General features: G+C 43.2%; 1 protein-coding gene across 4 annotated transcripts in view; it reads left to right on the plus strand.

Annotated features, from left to right (window-relative positions):
- FOXN3 (forkhead box N3) overlaps positions 1-17,770 on the plus strand; it is a 399,108-nt gene that overhangs the window by 140,837 nt on the left and 240,501 nt on the right. The window lies entirely within an intron of this gene.

Here is a 17,770-nt window from a genome sequence, read left to right on the forward strand (position 1 = left end):
TTCCATCGAAGTAATGGCCTGCTCACCAACATAATAATTGCACTTCCACCTCCATGTTGTTGTAGTTAGGGTGACCCAGTGTCTTTGTGTTACTTACATCAGCTGTTCGCTGGAGGGCCCTGCACATTGACTCAGAGCTCCGTCCTGTCGGCCGTGGGGCAGGGTGGCCCCCAACTGTGAACCTGGCATCCACCTGATAACTGTGGGGGCCAGCTATGAGTCCCGTGCCTGTAACTGAGGCTGCCAGCCCCGGAGTCCCACAATGCCCCACTTCAGTTGGTGGAAGCGCTCCTGGTGAGGAGAAGACGACAGTGTGGACATGAACCACTGCTTTAATTACTGTAGTGGCTGTATGCTGACTTAACTTAAATTGACTTAATTTTGTAGTGTAGATAAACCCTAACTTCTGTAATACATTGTTTAATCCCACTTCCATTGTAAAGTATATTTTATTGTTCTGATATTTTTGTTCGTTGTACTACCATCACAGAGGTTCCACAATAAAAATAGCTTCCTTACTATCTTCTGTTCTTTTTCTGTTTGGGACACATAGGCTCATACTTTCTCCAAAATGAAGACAATGGCAAAATTGTCATTGACTTCAGTTTGGAGCAGGATCATAAATTTTCCCCTAAGTTGCTATAAACTTGAAATTAACATTTTTTTTGTCTTCCAGCAATATAGTCAACATGGCATCCTTTTTTTTTAAATCTAGACCTAACATAAAGTGTATCCTTGTAAATAATTAGGTGTCTGAATGGCGATTTTAAAAAATCTGTTTGGATCTAGAGTATGAGTTGTAAGGTGGGTAAAGTTTGAGGCCGAAACAAGTTGAAATAAGAATAGAATCCTGTAATTGCATTGTTTGCTTAGCTGGCTTCTTTTGTTTTGCTATGATGTGATCCGTGGTTCTGCTGTGGTTTTCTGCTTGATGATTTTTTAAACTTTTTGCATATCAATTGAGGTTTTGGAGATTTAGGGACACATGTCATTTTAGATGTCCATATTTAAACACAGGACTATGATTTTGGAGGGAAGAGTGTTTTTAAAATATTATTGTGACTTGTGTGTTGTAAACATGGTTTAAAATGGAATTAAGATTTGGGTTGTTAAAGCAGAACTCATCTGATCAGAGACAGTCTTGACTTTCATGGGCAAGCATGAGAAACATTTTTTTAACCACTGCCCCATCCTGTAACACATCCAGTTTCTGGTTACATGGTCACATTGCTCTCTGTGCACAGTGCTGCTACTGAGTTGATGTTATGGTGGGTTAGTGAGATGATTCTCTGGATTCACATCAAACTTAACTGATGTATGATACATCAGAAATGTCTCCCCACAGACCTCCTCTGGAGGCCAGTTGCTGGTTCCAGTTGCGCCTGGTGAACAGTTTGCATCAATTTATATTTTCAAGGTTCTTCATAAGAAAAGGTGCTAAACTTTTATTTATTTTTTAAATGGCACCTCAGTTTTTCCTTTATATTTCTTGTTCCCTTGAAATAGGGGGCCCAGGGCCTTGGGTTTTGCTGGGCCCAAAAGTAAGACTTCATCCTCCTGTATCTCCTAGTGGCTTATCTTTCCTCTTTTTCCCCTTAAAAGGTGAAGCTGACACCTCTTGAAAAACATATTCTTCATTTTAAAGGGACGTTCTTGGGTCACTTTATCCTCTTTAGCCTTTCAGAAGCCTACAAAGAGCAATGTGGGCAGGGAAAAGGAGGGGAAAAGAAGACTGAGTTCTAGCCCCCAAAACAATGTTTGTGGAGGTGGAAGAAGGTGGGGGCGTAGTGCTTTGCACGTAAAATAGATGGTCCATCCATGCCCATAAATATTACACTCTACATCTGAGAAACAAGTGATCAGGGCCTCTTCCAAACATATTCTCCAAACAGCAGAAACACCTGCGCAAAAAAGCCCTTTAACATGGTACTGGGGCATTGGATCAGTACTGACTCCGAAAAAAGAGAGCCATCTACTGAATCGCTGGCCTAGAGGTATTCCTGCAGTACCAAAGTACTCCAAAAAAATTCCCCTGACTACTTTACTACCTCAACCTTGCTTGGCTTTTAATATCTGATGGGATCACAGCGTAAGGTGCAATAGCTGCAGGCAAGGTACTGTTATGACAGATATATTACTGTAATAAAATTACAAATTTATTGCAGTCAGGAATCTAAGTATGTGCCCATAACTTTCATTCAGTTCTGCATATTGTCCCAGTTAGTTGGTATATAAACTAAAATGAACTTTAGAATAAATTGATTACACTCCATTTACTACATTGCTCCTTCCTATGGCTTTCAGTCCTGGCTTCCTACGGCATTGTGAAAAGTTGATAGGAACAATAGACACTAGTGAAGATTTTTGTGTGGCTTTCAGCAATATTGTACCTGTCAGCACCAACTCAAAAAGGCATAATTTGTCATGTCCAGAGCCAAATCTTGGGGCCATGTTGGTCCTTTACTGCCTCATAAATTGACTGTCTGCTGAGCCAAGTAATTCTGAAAAAGGTTGCTCTTGATAAACAGGTGTGGGGAGCAGTGGGAACAGGCATTTTCTCCATCAGATGAAGAGCCGTTGGTGTGGGTGGAGGTGCCAGGGTCCAAAGTTCACCTATATATCATGATGTAAGGATCCAAGGGTGCATGTTAAGAACCTAGGGCCGTGGGGCCCCAGATTCACTGACATTCCCTGGTCTCCATCAAGCAAGATGGATGAAGCAGCATCTCACTGGAAGGTCAGTCCCCACAGGAAGTTCTACTGCGGCTGCCTGGTTGGTGCACACCTGCTACTTAAGCTAGGAAGTGAGCTGGGTGGGCTGTCTGAGGAACTGTGCAGACTTCTTGCTGCTGCTATATTGGACCCTGCTCTTGCCTGCTTCCTGCTGCAATCCTGGTCCAACCCTGTTCCTGCTTCCCGCTCTGTTCCTGGCTGCTGCCCATTCACCTTGCTCCTGACCATTGGCTACCAATCCTGGCTCTGACTCTGGCTCAACCTTTGGCTCTGGCATTTGGTATCTGACCGTGGCTCTAATCCTCAGCCTTGATTCCTGGTCTGCACTTTGGCTCAACCCCGTGGCTTTGGTACTTGGTAGATGACTCCAGCTCTGACCCCTGCCTCTGTTCCCTAATTTGGATGCCTGCTGTGCTCACCAGACCTCGACTCCTACATCCTGTTTCCTAACACTTAGTCCTTCTCTCTCCATACATGATGTGTCCCCTGAGGTTAATACTTCACTAGGCCTTTAGTAATCTCTACACAGCAGCCACAGGGGAGAGAGAAATTCTTTGGCCTGATAAGGTCCCTTCTTCCCTCCTGGTTGATAGAGTTTTAAGAGATGCCTTTGAGGTCTACCCAACATCTGTCTGTCTGGAAGAATTCCACTAGGCTGACATTATTCCACTAACATCATCCCCCAAAACTCAGATGTGATGGAGTCATGATCTCTGCCCAAGGTCAGGGGAGTTGCTGAATGGCTGTGTATAGATTAGGTGTAGGTGTGTGTGGAACCTTGCTGGGCTGTGCAGTTCCATCCAGTTCTGGATTGCAGAGACTAGAGGCTGGGAGCAATAGCCTCATCCTTTCAATCACCTAGGCCCAGATTCTCAGAGGTATTTAGGTTCCTAATTTCCATTGATTTCAGTGGAAGTTAGGAGCCATCTTTGAGGACCTGGGCCCTAGTACCCATCCAGATTCTAGGAGGGATCTATGCTCTCCACTGTAGATCTGGCCAGTGCAGACTATAAGGGAGGTTGGGAGAGAGATTGTTCTGCTTCTTCACCCCAAGTGCACCCACACAGGAGTGCAACCACAGGTGAAGAACACAGAGCGCACTCCGAGAGCCAGAACCACACTGGAGAAAACTCTGAAGGATGCCATCTGCTGCCGATATGTGGAAAACCTGAAACGGAAGCCAGACCCGGGCAAGGCCTTCGAGGTGACGTGCAAGTGGAACGCCAGCAACCACTTCCTCCCTGGGGGCAGTTTCACCTGATTTGCCGACTAGAGGTTCAGCCACCAGGCTCAGCTCAACTGAATCCTGCTGAACAGAGCCGTCCGCCACGGGAAACGGGACAAGCAATGCAGGAAGGGCAGCTATGCCAACGACACTAGCCCACATCCTGTGTAGGTGCAAGCCCCATTCCAGCAGCTGTAACACAACGCCATCCAAGATCGCCTGGTCAGAGCCATCCCGCCACCTGTGGGGAAGGTTGCCATGAACATCCCCGGATCAGACAGCCAACTGTGACCAGACATTGTCATCACCAACAAGGACCAGAAGAAGATCATCATGGTGGATGTCACAGTGCCCTTCGAAAACAGGACCCCAGCTTTCCACGATGCCCGATGTCAAAAGCTGGAAAAACACACTCCTCTGGCTGACACCCTGAGAGGTAGGGGCTATGAGGTCCCCTGATCGTCGGAGCCCTGGGAGTGTGGGACCCCAGTAACGAGCGAATGCTGAGAGAATGTGGAATCGGTCAACACTACACTCGGCTGATGTGGCAACTCATGGTGTCGGACGCCATCAGGTGGTTGAAGGACATCTACATAGGACACATCACCAGACATCGGCAATATCAGAGGAATGAGCTGGAGTGCCGATGAGAAGCGCAGTCGGGAAAGTAACTCAAATATTTTCCTAATGGACTGTTTTTTCTCTAAATGGACAATCTCTCTGAAATCTTCAGTTACTGAGGGACAATCTTCACTCGTTGATATATTTTGCTTTCCGCCACCAACTCTCTGTATAACTTTTTTCATGTGCAATGTACCCAAATGCATGGATGCTAAATATCTAAACTGTATTCTTAAATTCATTCACCTAAATTTGGGTTATTGCTGATTATGCACTATATGTATCTTATGAAACAAACTTTGTATTTGTGAATAATCTAAGCACTATACCCTGATGTACAAACACTCTTTTCTCAACCTGAATATTACATAATTTAACATTAGAAAGACAGCATGGGTGAAGTAATAACTTTTATTGGACCAAATTCTGGTGATAAGAGAGACAAGCCTTCGAGCATACACAGGCTCTTCTTCAGATCTGGGAAAGGTACTGAGGGCTTGTCTACACTACACAGCTTTTAGCGACAAGGCTGTGTCAACACCACCTTGTTGCTAAAAGTCAGTGTGTGTGAATGCTGTCGGTATTTTGTCGGCACTTTTACGACAAAGCCACGTTCACACTGCCACTTGTGTCTGCAAAAGGTGGAACAGATTGTTTAGCATAGGTAGTAAACACACATTTCAAGGAATCATTCAAGTAGAAGTGGCCTATTAACACCCCTCCCGTCATAAGGAAGAAAGGATGGGGGGAAGCAGTTGGGAGTGAGGATTGTTAGTGCATTATAGATTAAATTCATAATTTTGATAGACACTAAAAATCATGGACTGACCACAGACACTGGATTGCAACAATATATAACCCACTAACGATGCCCTGGCTGCTTTCTCCCCACCCCCTTCCTTTCCTCCCTGTGACTGGAGGGTGTTAATAGGCCACTTGAATGGTCCCTTGAGATGCGTGTTAACTCCTTATGCTAAACCATCTGTTCCATCTTGTATTTAGCTGTGACACTTTGAGTAAATTCCCCAGACCTAGAATCATAGAAGATTAGGTTGGAAGAGACCTCAGGAGGTCATCTAGTCCAACCCTCTGATCAAAGCAGGACCAACACCAACTAAATCATCCCAACCAGGGCTTTGTCAAGCTGGGCCTTAAAATCTCTAAGAATAGAGATTCCACCACCTCCCTAGGTAACCTATTCCAGTGCTTCACCACACTCCTAGTGAAATAATTTTTCCTAATATCCAACCTAGACCTCCCCCACCGCAACTTGAGACCATTGCTCCTTGATCTGTCATCTGCCACCCCTGAGAACAGCCGAGCTCCATCTTCTCAGAACCCCCCTTCAGGTAGTTGAAGGCTGCTATCAATTCCCCCCTCACTCTTCTCTTCTGCAGACTAAATAATCCCAGTTCCCTCAGCTTCTCCTCATAAATCAAGTGCCCCAGCCCCCTAATCATTTTTGTTGCCCTCCGCTGGACTCTCCAATTTGTCCACATCCCTTCTGTAGTGGGGGAACCAAAACTGGATGCAATACTCCAGATGTGGCCTCACCAGTGCCGAATAGAGGGGAATAATCACTTCTCTTGATCTGCTGGCAATGCTCCTACTAATACAGCCCAATAAGTCGTTAGCATTCTTGGCAACAAGGGCACACTGTTGACTCATAGCGAGCTTCTCATCCATTGTAATCCCCAGGTCCTTTTCTGCAGAACTGCTGCTTAGCCAGTCAGTCCCCAGACTGTAGCAGTGCATGGGATTCTTCCGTCCTAAGTGCAGGACTCTGCACTTGTCCTTGTTGAGCCTCATCAGATTTCTTTTGGCCTGATCCTCCAATTTGTCTAGGTCACTCTGGACCCTATCCCTACTCTCCAGCATATCTACCTCTCCCCCCAGCTTAGTGTTATCTGCAAACTTGCTGAGGGAGCAATCCATCCCATCCAGATCATTAATGAAGATGTTGAACAAAACCGGCCCTAGAACCGACCTCTGGGGCACTCCGCTTGATACCGGCTGCCAACTAGACATAGAGCCATTGATCCATTATGGTCCATTCATCCAGCCCATGCTTCTTTAACTTGCTGGCAAGAATACTGTGGGAGACCGTATCAAAAGCTTTGCTAAAGTTAAGCTATATCATGTCCACCGCTTTCCCCATATCCACTGAGCCAGTTATCTCATCACAGAAGACAATCAGGTTGTTCAGGCATGACTTGCCCTTGGATTCCAAAAGCTAGTCTCTCACCAACAGAAGCTGGTTCAATAAAAGATATTACCTCACCCACCTTGTCTCTCTAATATCTTGTGACTGACCTGGCTACAATTACACTGCATACAACAATGGATGGAATATGCTTTTTTATTTTGGGTTTTTGGAGACTGCAATTGTTCACAATGGGTCTCTTTCACATTCTGAAAATCCTGTTGCAATTTCAGTTTGAATTGCTTTCACTGAGGCTTCTGTTTAGATGATGAGTGCACCTGCTCTGGAGTCCCAGTGGCAATTGGGCTGTAACTGTTATGATCTTTTAAATACACTTAGGGTACCTGCAGCAATAAGAATTGATGATGGCACAATCTGGCATCACAGTGCCAGTTTTGTATTGTCTCAAAGCTGAGCTTTTTGTTTTTAATTACATTGTTTTGCCATTCATGAAGATTATGAATATTTGAACACATTGTAGAATTGGACATATGTAATTAAATAAGGAACTTGGACCTTAAGAATGGCAAGATGATCAAACTCCTATACTACTTATTCAGTTTTCACTATGCCAAACTCCTGCTGAATTCAATGGGAGTCTTGCCAGAACCAGGACTGGAGAATTTGGCTCTGCCTAAATAAAGGAGAAGATCATTGGAGCAATGCGATCCATTTGTACACCAGCTCAGTCTCCTATTAAAAAGATACTAAATAAAAAGATTTTTTTTTAAAATCTCTCCCATCCTGTCCTTGCCCTAAGCACATTTTTTATTCAGGAGTTGGCCCACCAAATTAAAGGAGTTTCCTCTGGCTCATATGTTATCTGGAGCTTCTTACTGTTGATGTGATGAATAGATCAATTTAAACTTATTTCAAAGAAAAAAAAGATTTCTTTCCTGCCTTAATTTTCTGCTGTACGAAAAATAAATAAATAAAAACTCCCAGGCGCATATCTCAATTGATTTTACTTACCACACTTGTAACGGTACCGGGTGTGAAACCTACAGATGGAGCTCAGACTAAAAATTCTTGGAAAGTGTGAGTTGAATATGTGATAATGAACCAAAATTAACCACAGTTCAATTTACTATGAATCATCCTTTGGAGGTTTAATTGGACTCAAATGATTTGGCATTGTTGTTGTATCAGAGCTAGAATTGCTAGGAAATTAGAAACAAGTTGTTGCTGTCTAGGCAGGCAATGCAGCACCAGATGGAGAGCAGGGAAAGCTTGTGGTAGAAGAGGAGGCATGAGGACAAACCTGACAGCACTTCCTGAAACCTGCTTGAGAGCTGAGGGCACTCAGCATCTCCACTGAGGTGTTCAGCACCCCGTAGGCCCTGCACCTGAGTTTCAGGAATGCCATTGATGGATGCTGAGTTCATTAGTGCTGGGCTTCATTTCTATGGCTTGTGCCAGTATCAAAAGATCCATAGGTGGTTAAAATTACCACAAAGAGGTGAAAGGCCTGGATTCTCATTTACTCTCCTCTAAGGTCCTTTCATGTGGTTCTGCCAGCGTAAAAAGGCCTGAAAGTGGGAGTACTGGGAACAGGTTTAAAGGAACATAAAGATAAATGAGAATCAGCATCAGAGTCTCTCCTTTCTGACAGGAATCGGTGAGCCCCAATGGGAACCATCAACATTTAGAACATACTTCAAAAGCCACCTACAGGCTTTCCTCACAAGAATAGTCTCATAGTCTTCAATCAGTGGGAATACTTGCCTGAGCGAGGCAAGAGGGATGTGGCCCCATGTGTGAGAAAGAGTTAAAATTAATGATGTGATTTGATTTTTTTAGATAGCACTGACTGGTGCACTAAGAGCCCTAAACACTATACTGCACTATAGCTGAAAGTGATGGAAATTGGACACTGCCTTTTCTAGAGCCAGAATCATCATTATATAATGAGATTCTTCGGATTATGTTATCTTGATGCAAAGAATTTTACGTAAGTGATTCTTATTAATGCCAATGGGAATTACTCAGAGAGATACAAATGCATCACAATAAGAATATGAGTCTTGGCATTTCACTGTTAATATTTTAAGAACTGGCAAACAGATTCTCTCCTTCTTTAAATCATGGAATCATAATCTAGTAATATTTTGAAAGAAAATCTGTGGTATTTTAGTCTGCTAAGAGGTTATGAGAAGGTGAACTTTTCATATTCATAGGTTCAAAAATAAATGAGTTTTCATATTTTATATGGTACATTAACATCTATTTATCAGATCACAACTACAAATACTTAACTATCTGCTGGCTATTAATAGATGCTGGCCAACATTCTGCCTCTGGGTGCACCTGTGTATCCCTGTTGCACTGTGCAACACCAATGCTTCATTCATATTTGCCAGATACCAGATGACAGCAGATTTTGGATTATATTCAGCTCTGTTACATCCATTAATTATAGGCAGGAAGAGGCAGAACTGAGATCAGAATTTGGTCAGTTGAGTTTTTAGACTAGAGCAAATAACTCAAAGAGTTTTCTACTCTTGTAATGGCCACTGAAGTGGAAAAAAGGACCATATATTTTTGTGAGTTATGATGGGAGGCAAACATTGCCCTCTGGTTCAGCCTCCTTTCCTGTATTCAATTTGGATTCGGAAGATTTGGAGCTGGTCTCTGCAAATTTTTGTTTTTGCCTAAAAACTTTTTGACAGATTGCTAAAGTTTTTGCAGAGTTTGAACATTAGAGTCCATGTTTCAGCAACGTATATATTTTAAGCTTCATATTTTGCTTTTACTCTCGTGTGCGCAGGAGGGTGTTAGTGGTTGGTAGCCATTAATTCACACTTTAGATTTTGCATTCCCCTGAATGTTATTGCTTATGCTCTGAAAACAGTAGCAGCACTGTTTATCTGGTTATTGTAATTAGTTATTATTCATACATTACCGTAACATCTAGGCTCATTATGATGATTTCTGATGGGAAGATTCTGTATCATAGTTCCTTAATCCATTAGCCTTGTCCTGTCTTGCACCAAATATTGCTATATAAGCTTGTATTTCACTTCTGCCTCCCTGTATTGGGTTCAGGTGGCTAGGCTGTTAAATTACCTGCCCTACACCATATAACTGCTGCTCTGCCATCCTGATAGATTCTATTTTATCATCATCACTACTGATTTCATTTTTAAAGAGGGCCCATCCCTATGATGTATCTGACTGTCATTTAGCTAGGATTAGAAAAGACCTAAATCCCTTAAAAGAGAGGAACAAATCTCTTTCCCCCTCTGTCTCACAAATCTGACCTGCTCGCTTTGGAAGAACCAGAGCGTGATGACTCAATTCCTAGGTCATGCAGCCCAGAAATCCCGTTGTCCTAGAAGAAGGCTTACTGAAAAAGGTAAGTCTTGCTTCTAGCCCCCAAGGTGGCCAATATTGTGTTTAACTTGATCTCTGGTGATAGAGAATTCCAAATCTATGGGTGCTCTGCTGAGAAGTCCCTGGCCTCAGATCAGCGAGAATAAATCTGAGATCTGTCAGTCTTAGTATCCCCATTAAATGCCTTTGCCAATCCTTCAGATATCTTGGCTCAAGCCCAATTAGGGATTTGAAGAAAAAGGCCAGATTCTTGAAGTTTATCACTTACTCCAAAATGTGTTCCCTTTAACACACAGGCTATGGCATATTATACCCACTGTAATTTCTAGATCGCCTTCAGGGGCAGCCTCAGGTAAAAGTGTATTGCAGTAGTCCAATCTAGAGGTGTCCCAAGTGTTCAGTACAGTGGCCAAGGTTGTATACTTCTTCCGATCCGTGTTCAGTGCAGGCACTGTGTTACATTAGCTCTCTAACTTTACCAGAGGATATGCTAGTACAGTATCCCATCAGAGATAAAAGAACCACTGAATAAGTATCCTCTCTGATGGTTTGTACATTGATCAGATAAGGGTTTCACTCTGAGACTCCTATCTGTAGATACCAAAGAGAGTTGATAATTTACTGTCCAAGCATGTGATTTTTGTTTACACATTATGGCATTCTAACTTTGTGCTGTATTTTAACTGCTGCATGGGAAATTACTCTAGAAATAAAGTACATAGCTAGAATGAAAGTTACTTAGGTTACTTTTAAAGTCAGCAAATAATAAGGAAATGAAAAATCTAGAGCCAGGCAGTTCCAATTGCTTTGTTGATTAGTATTTTTAGTGGGCATAAAGGAAGTGTGGATTATGCAGTCAGAACTACGGCACCTCACAGTGGAATCTGGTAAATGTGGTTTGGAGCACTGGTTTCCATTTTTTACAATATATTTAGGAGAGCACTGAACAATCAAGAACTTTAATTTCCTTTATGCACCCCCCCTCCAGGGATTACAAAGTAGCCATAAATTCAGTTTAACCAACCAGTTAGTAGGGCTGCTTTGCATTGCCAGAGTAGCTCAAAGCAGCTGAGCATCCCAGTGATTCTGTGCCAGTGTGAGCATGTGTACAATGTTTCTGAGTTATTGACTTGTCCGAGTAAGTTTATTTGAGTTATCTTTCTGTGTTCAAATAAACACCGTGTGGCAGTGTATTTTAGTGCTAGAATGTTAGCATTTCTAAGTCAAATGGCTTCAGAAGTGCCTTAATGAAGAGCTGGTGTCTTATTCTGGTCTCACTTGCATTGGTTTAAATCAGGAGTCACTCCATTGCATGTTAATGACGTTACACTGGTATAAAACCAGTCTGGGGTCAGAATCAGGCCCTTAATCTCTGCCAAGATTTTTTGGGTGTTTGTTTATATAAGGTATCTAATCGCATATATGCTACCTTTTTCACAGCTGCCTAAGCCAATGGCAACAGGACAGTCGTCAGAGGTGCTAGCAAATTAGCTCCTCTGGGTTTTGAACGAGTGATTTGGGCAAAAAAAGAAAACATGCTGAAGTGCGTTTATCTTAATTGATTGAAATAAGTGGCTGACTTGGTTACTCACATGGCCACTATGGGTGCACATTGCAGTATGCATGGCACATAATAGTATTTATCTTATCAGAGCAATGCCGGAAGAGCTTAACTTTTGGTTGTAATCCTCTTTTGTTATCACTTGGGTCATCCCATGGCTCTTCTTTCTTCCATCTCACTCAGAATCTTGGCCTTTCTTATTAATCAACTGGCAATTGTCTACAGCCAGCCATTGAAATATCCAGTAATACCTGCCTAAAAGAATGAAACTAAAGGCTGTGGGAGATGCTTTTTTTAATACAACCGATTTGGTACCTAAGATTTTCATCAAATTAATCAAAGGATCAAAGTAATCAAATTACGTGAAAGGCTCTGTAATTAGAAAAAAACTCAAATTCAAGACAACGGCAGCTCAGACTACAGAGACACACTTGTCCATATTGGGCCTGATCCTGCACCATTAAAGTCAGTGGGAGTTTTGCCACTGATTTCAACGAGCACAGGATCAAGCCCTTACTTTTCTAGAGTATACCCCGTGTCTGTCCTCTGATGCAACGAGGGAAACTTGCAAAACTTTGCCTTGGTAGTTTACTGGGGAAAGGCATGTGAAGTAAAGGCTGGAAATTAAAGCTATGCCAATCCAAATCAGAAATAAGGCACAAATTTGTAACAGTGAGGGCAGTTAATCCTTGGAACAAACTACCAAGGGAAATAATGGATTCTCCATCTCTTGGTGTCTTCAAATCAAGAGTGGATGTCTTTCTGGAAGATGTGCTTTAGTCAAACCCAAGTTATTGGACTCAATACAGGAGTAACTGGATGAAATTCTACGGCCTATGTTATGTAAGAGGTCTGACTAGAGATCTAATGATCCCTCTGAGCTTAAAATCTATAAAAAGAGAAGAAAAGAGGTCAGTGATTATGCCCCTTTTTTGCTTCTTCATTATGCATAAAGAAGGCCTGACAAGTTTTTTTTTTTTTTTTCAAAAGAAAACATGTTATGCTTGGTTTTGTTTGGTTTTGGCTTTTTCCCCTGCAAAAATATCAAAACTTTTCTTCCCTGTTTTTGTTGGAGGACTTCATGGTGACTCACAGGCAGATTGGGAACTTTCTCAGCCCACAGCTGAAGGGAAAGGTGTTAAATATTTAATAAAGAGACAGCTTTTCTCCCAAGTGTTTTGGTTTAAATAGGTGTTAACAGAAAACAAAACACAAAAAAATGTAGCAGTCTGAATAAAAATCACTTTCCCCTTCAAGTAATCAGGCTTCCCTGGTAGGGGTTCTCTGGCGGCTAGAAACCTTGACCCATGGCTGCTATCTCTAGTTCAACTGACCTGAAGGTAGCATTAGAGGGAACCTAGTCTAAACAAGCTTCCTGAGGCTGCACTCATTTTTACCACCGTGTCAGTTTGACTTGATTTTATCAGGTTTAACTAACATGGTGGTGAAAACAGGTCTGGCCCCACAAGATTAGTCTACATTGGAGTTCCGGTCTGGTGCTAAGACTTGTTAAGCAGAACTGGTGGTAACACTAGTGGGAGTTCTTTGTAAATGTCCCCAGTGTAGGCATGGCCATAGAGGTTTACAGAATAGGCAAGATCTGAAATCTCTTCTCGTACTCTCTCTCAAAACCCTTTTAGGATGTATTTTATTTATATACATCAGAAAGAAGCAAACAGTGCACATACCCACTTTCCTTCCCTTTTCAGGTTATATTTTAAAAATACACCTGACGGAATTATAAATGGTGTTTTTGTTGTAACCAATATTCAGTACCAAGAAGAACCAACCGCTAAATAAAATGTACTTAATACTGGGCATAATGTAAGCAATAATGTGCCTCAACATCACCAGTGAATTTAAAATACACAACTCTGGTATCTCTTTTCTGTTGAGGCAGCAACTCCTCAACTTTTTGCACCTGTAGAGAGGAAAACAAAGTAACAGTTGAGTGCCAAATCCATCTGAAATGGTCATACACCAAAAACATTCAGGATGTTTCAGTCTTTCACTACAAAGTGTATGGAAACATGAATACCTGCTGGGCAATGGTAGTTAGTGATCCAGGACTGAGCAGCTGGGTGATGAGAAGTATCTTATGTACACTGCAGCTGGGAGAAACCCATCCAGTCCATGTAGACAGACTCTTGCTATCCAGTGGTTCCCAAATTTTTTGGCATCATGCCCCCTTTTTAATTTTTGAGAAACCCTCATGCTCCCCCCCTTTCCTTTACCATCATGCCTTATAATGATAGAATATCAGGGCTGGAAGGGATCTCAGGAGCTCATCTAGTCCAACCCCCTGCTCAAAGCAGGACCAATCCTCCGACAGATTTTTGCCCCAGATCCCTAAATGGCCCCCTCAAGGATTGAACTCACAACTCTGAGTTTAGCAAGCCAATGATCAAACCACTGAATTATCCCTCCCCCTGATCCTGGTCCCTTAACCGTGATCTCCCAGGACCCCACCCCCATCCAATCGCCCCTGCTCCCTGTCTCCTGACTGCCTCAACCCCTATCCAATCCCCCACCCCTGACAGGCCCCCCAGGACTCCCACACCTATCCAACCCCTGAAGAGTTTTATAAACTGTGCAGTCTCTTCCTCTTGCAGAGTTTATAAAAACTGTACATTTGAGGCCCAACTCTTATGGAAAAATCCTATTGAATTTAAAAGAAAGTGATCTTTCTATAGTCTGGTTGACCCATCCTTTGAGAAGTGCTTCCTCCCCCCATAGACTCTTTAAAGTTATGATGCTGGAAGTTCTGTGCTGGCCTGTGTTGAGTAAGGGGAGAGTTAGACTGTCACAGAACTCCTAACCCCCTATTAGTTGTGACCGAAAGGGAAGAGGGCTACCCCATCAGGCTGTGTTACCATATGTAGGACCTTAGTGGAATTAGATGACTTTTTATAGAGTCACAAAATCCTGCTTATAGCTGCCCATTGCATTCCAGAATTTGTGGGATATTTCAGTCCAGATCTTTGTCCCATGTGTTTGGGAGGAGGGAAGATTCCAATGGTTAGGTGCTCAGCTAGACATAGGAGACCTGGGCTTAAATCCCTCCTCTGCCACAGACTTCTGCTGTGACCTTGGGCAGCTCACTTAGTCTCTCTGTGCTTCAGTTCCCTGTCTGTAAAATGGAGAATTTTCTTTACCTCACAGGGTTTTGGGGAGGATAAATACATTTATAATTATGAGGTTTTCAGATAATATGGTGATGGGAACCATACAAGTACCTCAAATAGGTACTTTCAGGTAGCAGAAAATTTGTACTGGCATCATGGAAGATGTAAGAAGTTTTTACCAGGGTGCATCCCGGTGAAAAGATGAATGAACTGTTTGAGAACTCAAAATACGATGTCTCATTTGAAGAAACTGACAGTCACCTGTCTGCCTTTGAGGAGACTGATAGACATGACTTCCTCATTCACTATCAATTGACCAAATTGCCTAATACTCCAATGTCAGTTTCTTTGATGAAAGGCTGGTTCAAATACCAAACTGTTGAGTATTGGGGATAAGGGATTAGATTTATAGTGTAATCTTCTAGTAACATCCCTCTTGATCCAGAGACCGGGCTTTAAAATGTGTTCTTTCTTACCATGACACTGCAATGTCAAAGAGATCAGATGAATGCCTCTCACCCACATATGGCGGCAGTGATCCCGTTACTGGCCCAGTGTTTATTAGTTCTGGGTAGTTAAACACTTAAAGGGGAAATTGGACTTTCACACCTATATCTAATTTCAGATTTGTGTTCAGTTGAGCCCCTCTTATTAAGCCATCAAAACTCAGGAGGACCCAAATGTCCCTCTCCCCCCGTATTAGAAAACCGAGGGGAAGGGACAAACAGAGAGGAAATCTCTCCAATTGTTTTTCAGAACTCCTGAGGTCCACATGGAATTCGTGACATCAGTGGGAAGCAGTGCTTCTGTACACACTCTGCCTTATGCCTCCCTGGCACTGCAGCTGCCAGGACTTCTGCAGATCATGGTGATCCCCAGCACTCTTCTTAAAGGAAAATTCTCAATGCAGAAGGGGATGAGGGTGGGAGAAGGGGCTCAGAAGTCAGTAGAGCCTCAGACTGTGTTGCATTTCCATCCTGAGTTTTGCAGGAACAGTGGGAATGTGATGATCAGCTACTGTTCTGACTTATCCACTGCCTGTTCCCTTGCCAGGCACAGATCCAAGGACCACTCAAGAACCATCTACAGAGTCATGGGGAAGGGGTACTGCTGCTGCGGAGGTGGCTGACACCCTTGTCTGCAGCAGTGGCTTAGGGTTCTCCCCATATGCTGACTTTAGGGACTCGTTGGGGCCAGTTAATTTTTTTAGGCCAAATCATGCTCACTGATGTCCATGGGAGTTTTGGGTGAGTAACAGATTTGGCCCTTGACATCTAGCTATTAAAAATGTATTGGGTGTCTCTGCTGGCAAACCATGACAAAGATGATTGAGATGGAGGAACACATTCACTGTATGTGTGTTTAATGCAAGAAAGAGCGAGTGAATTCCATCCAGACAGATGTGCTTAAATGACTCCAGCAGTGGGGTGTAATTAAATCTTTACAGATGAGTTATGTCTCCTGATGTGGGTATATACAGCAATCACTAAAGAAAAAATTCTCCCTTAGTCCAGATATTGCCCCTGGTGAGCTCCCAGTAGTGAAGTCCTGCCATTTATTATGTTTAATGGGGAAGCCTGAAATATTCAGAAGTCATCACCTGGTAAATCTGGGGGCTGGTATTGGAATTTGGGGCAAACAGAAGAAGCAGAGAGGATTCTGTGAGTATGAATACTGGCCCATGTAGTCCCCAAGCCAGCTATGCTGTTCGGAAGGGGAAAAGTCAAAGAGAAGCCCTGTGGGGGGGATAAATGGCCAATTGGGATACATTCTTCTAGGCAAAGTCACCTTTCCACCTCTGTCCAATAACCATGCAGTCTGGGGCGGTGTGGAAAATGTGGGCAGGGCCAAAGGTACTGGGGAGGAGCCACACTAAGTAGAATGTTCCCCTTTGCCCAGAACTGGGACTGACCCAAAGTTAAACTCAGACAAGAGTGAATGCTCCCCACATGTTCAGTGTCGCTCCTTCCGGGAGTGGCAGAGCGCAGTTGGGGCAACGAGACAATGGCAGCTTGGCTACTGGTTTTGCATTGCTCCTTGTGTGGTGGTAGCTGGGGAAGTGCCTCCTTGCACTGATCCCTGCCTACCTCTAGGCCTTCATGCCGTTTTTCAGACTGTTGCTGTGCAGTTTTCCCACTAGCAGGGAAGCATATGGGCCAAAGTTCAGTTTGCAGCCCATTACTAGGTGCTCCTAATCCGTGAAGGCAGCTGCTCAACGGCAAGGACAAATTGGCCCCAGAGAACCCCCGGCCTTGTCAAGTGCCTCTACCTAATTACATTTTACATCAGTTCGTAAGCATTTATAACACAATAAGTCTTTGTACTTCTACCGCCCCCTCCATTTAAGGATCTCAAAGCACTTTAACACAAAGAATGACACCTCAGCACACCCCAGTGAAGTCAGGAAATATTATCCCAGCTTCACAGACGGGTAAGCCGTAGCACAGTGAGATGCAACAACTTGCCCAAAGTCATACAGGAAGTTGGCACATGGTTGCCAGCCTGTGCTTTAACTACTAGACCATGCTTCCCCTTGTTTACTACAACTCTGGGGAGGGAGAGAAGGGAGGAGCCGATATCTTGGTTTCACTTTAGAAAGTTCTTGCCTGGCCCAGAACAGATGACTATAGCATCTCCAAGCACAACATGACAGCTGTTCTGTGAGGCTAAAACTCTTGTCTGCAACTGTGTTCTGCATTATTCTTGTCCCTTTGTCTTACCCTAGCCAAAAAAAGTGAAGTTGTCCATCCTCCCAAGTGAAGTTTTTGCAGGCCGTAGGTACTGGTGATGCTCTGATATAAAACATGGGGCTTGTATTGTTTCAACAGTGGTATTTTCAGGTGTAGCCATATGTATTTAGTCCATCATTTGATAATGTGAAAAAAAATATGAAAGCAGTGAGAGACAAAAGGAGAATGAAGATGAATGTTAGTGTTCCCCTGGGGTTCATGGCTGAAGGAATTAACACA

The sequence above is a fragment of the Mauremys reevesii genome, linkage group 4 (assembly GCF_016161935.1).
Source record: "Mauremys reevesii isolate NIE-2019 linkage group 4, ASM1616193v1, whole genome shotgun sequence".
NCBI lineage: Eukaryota > Metazoa > Chordata > Testudines > Geoemydidae > Mauremys > Mauremys reevesii.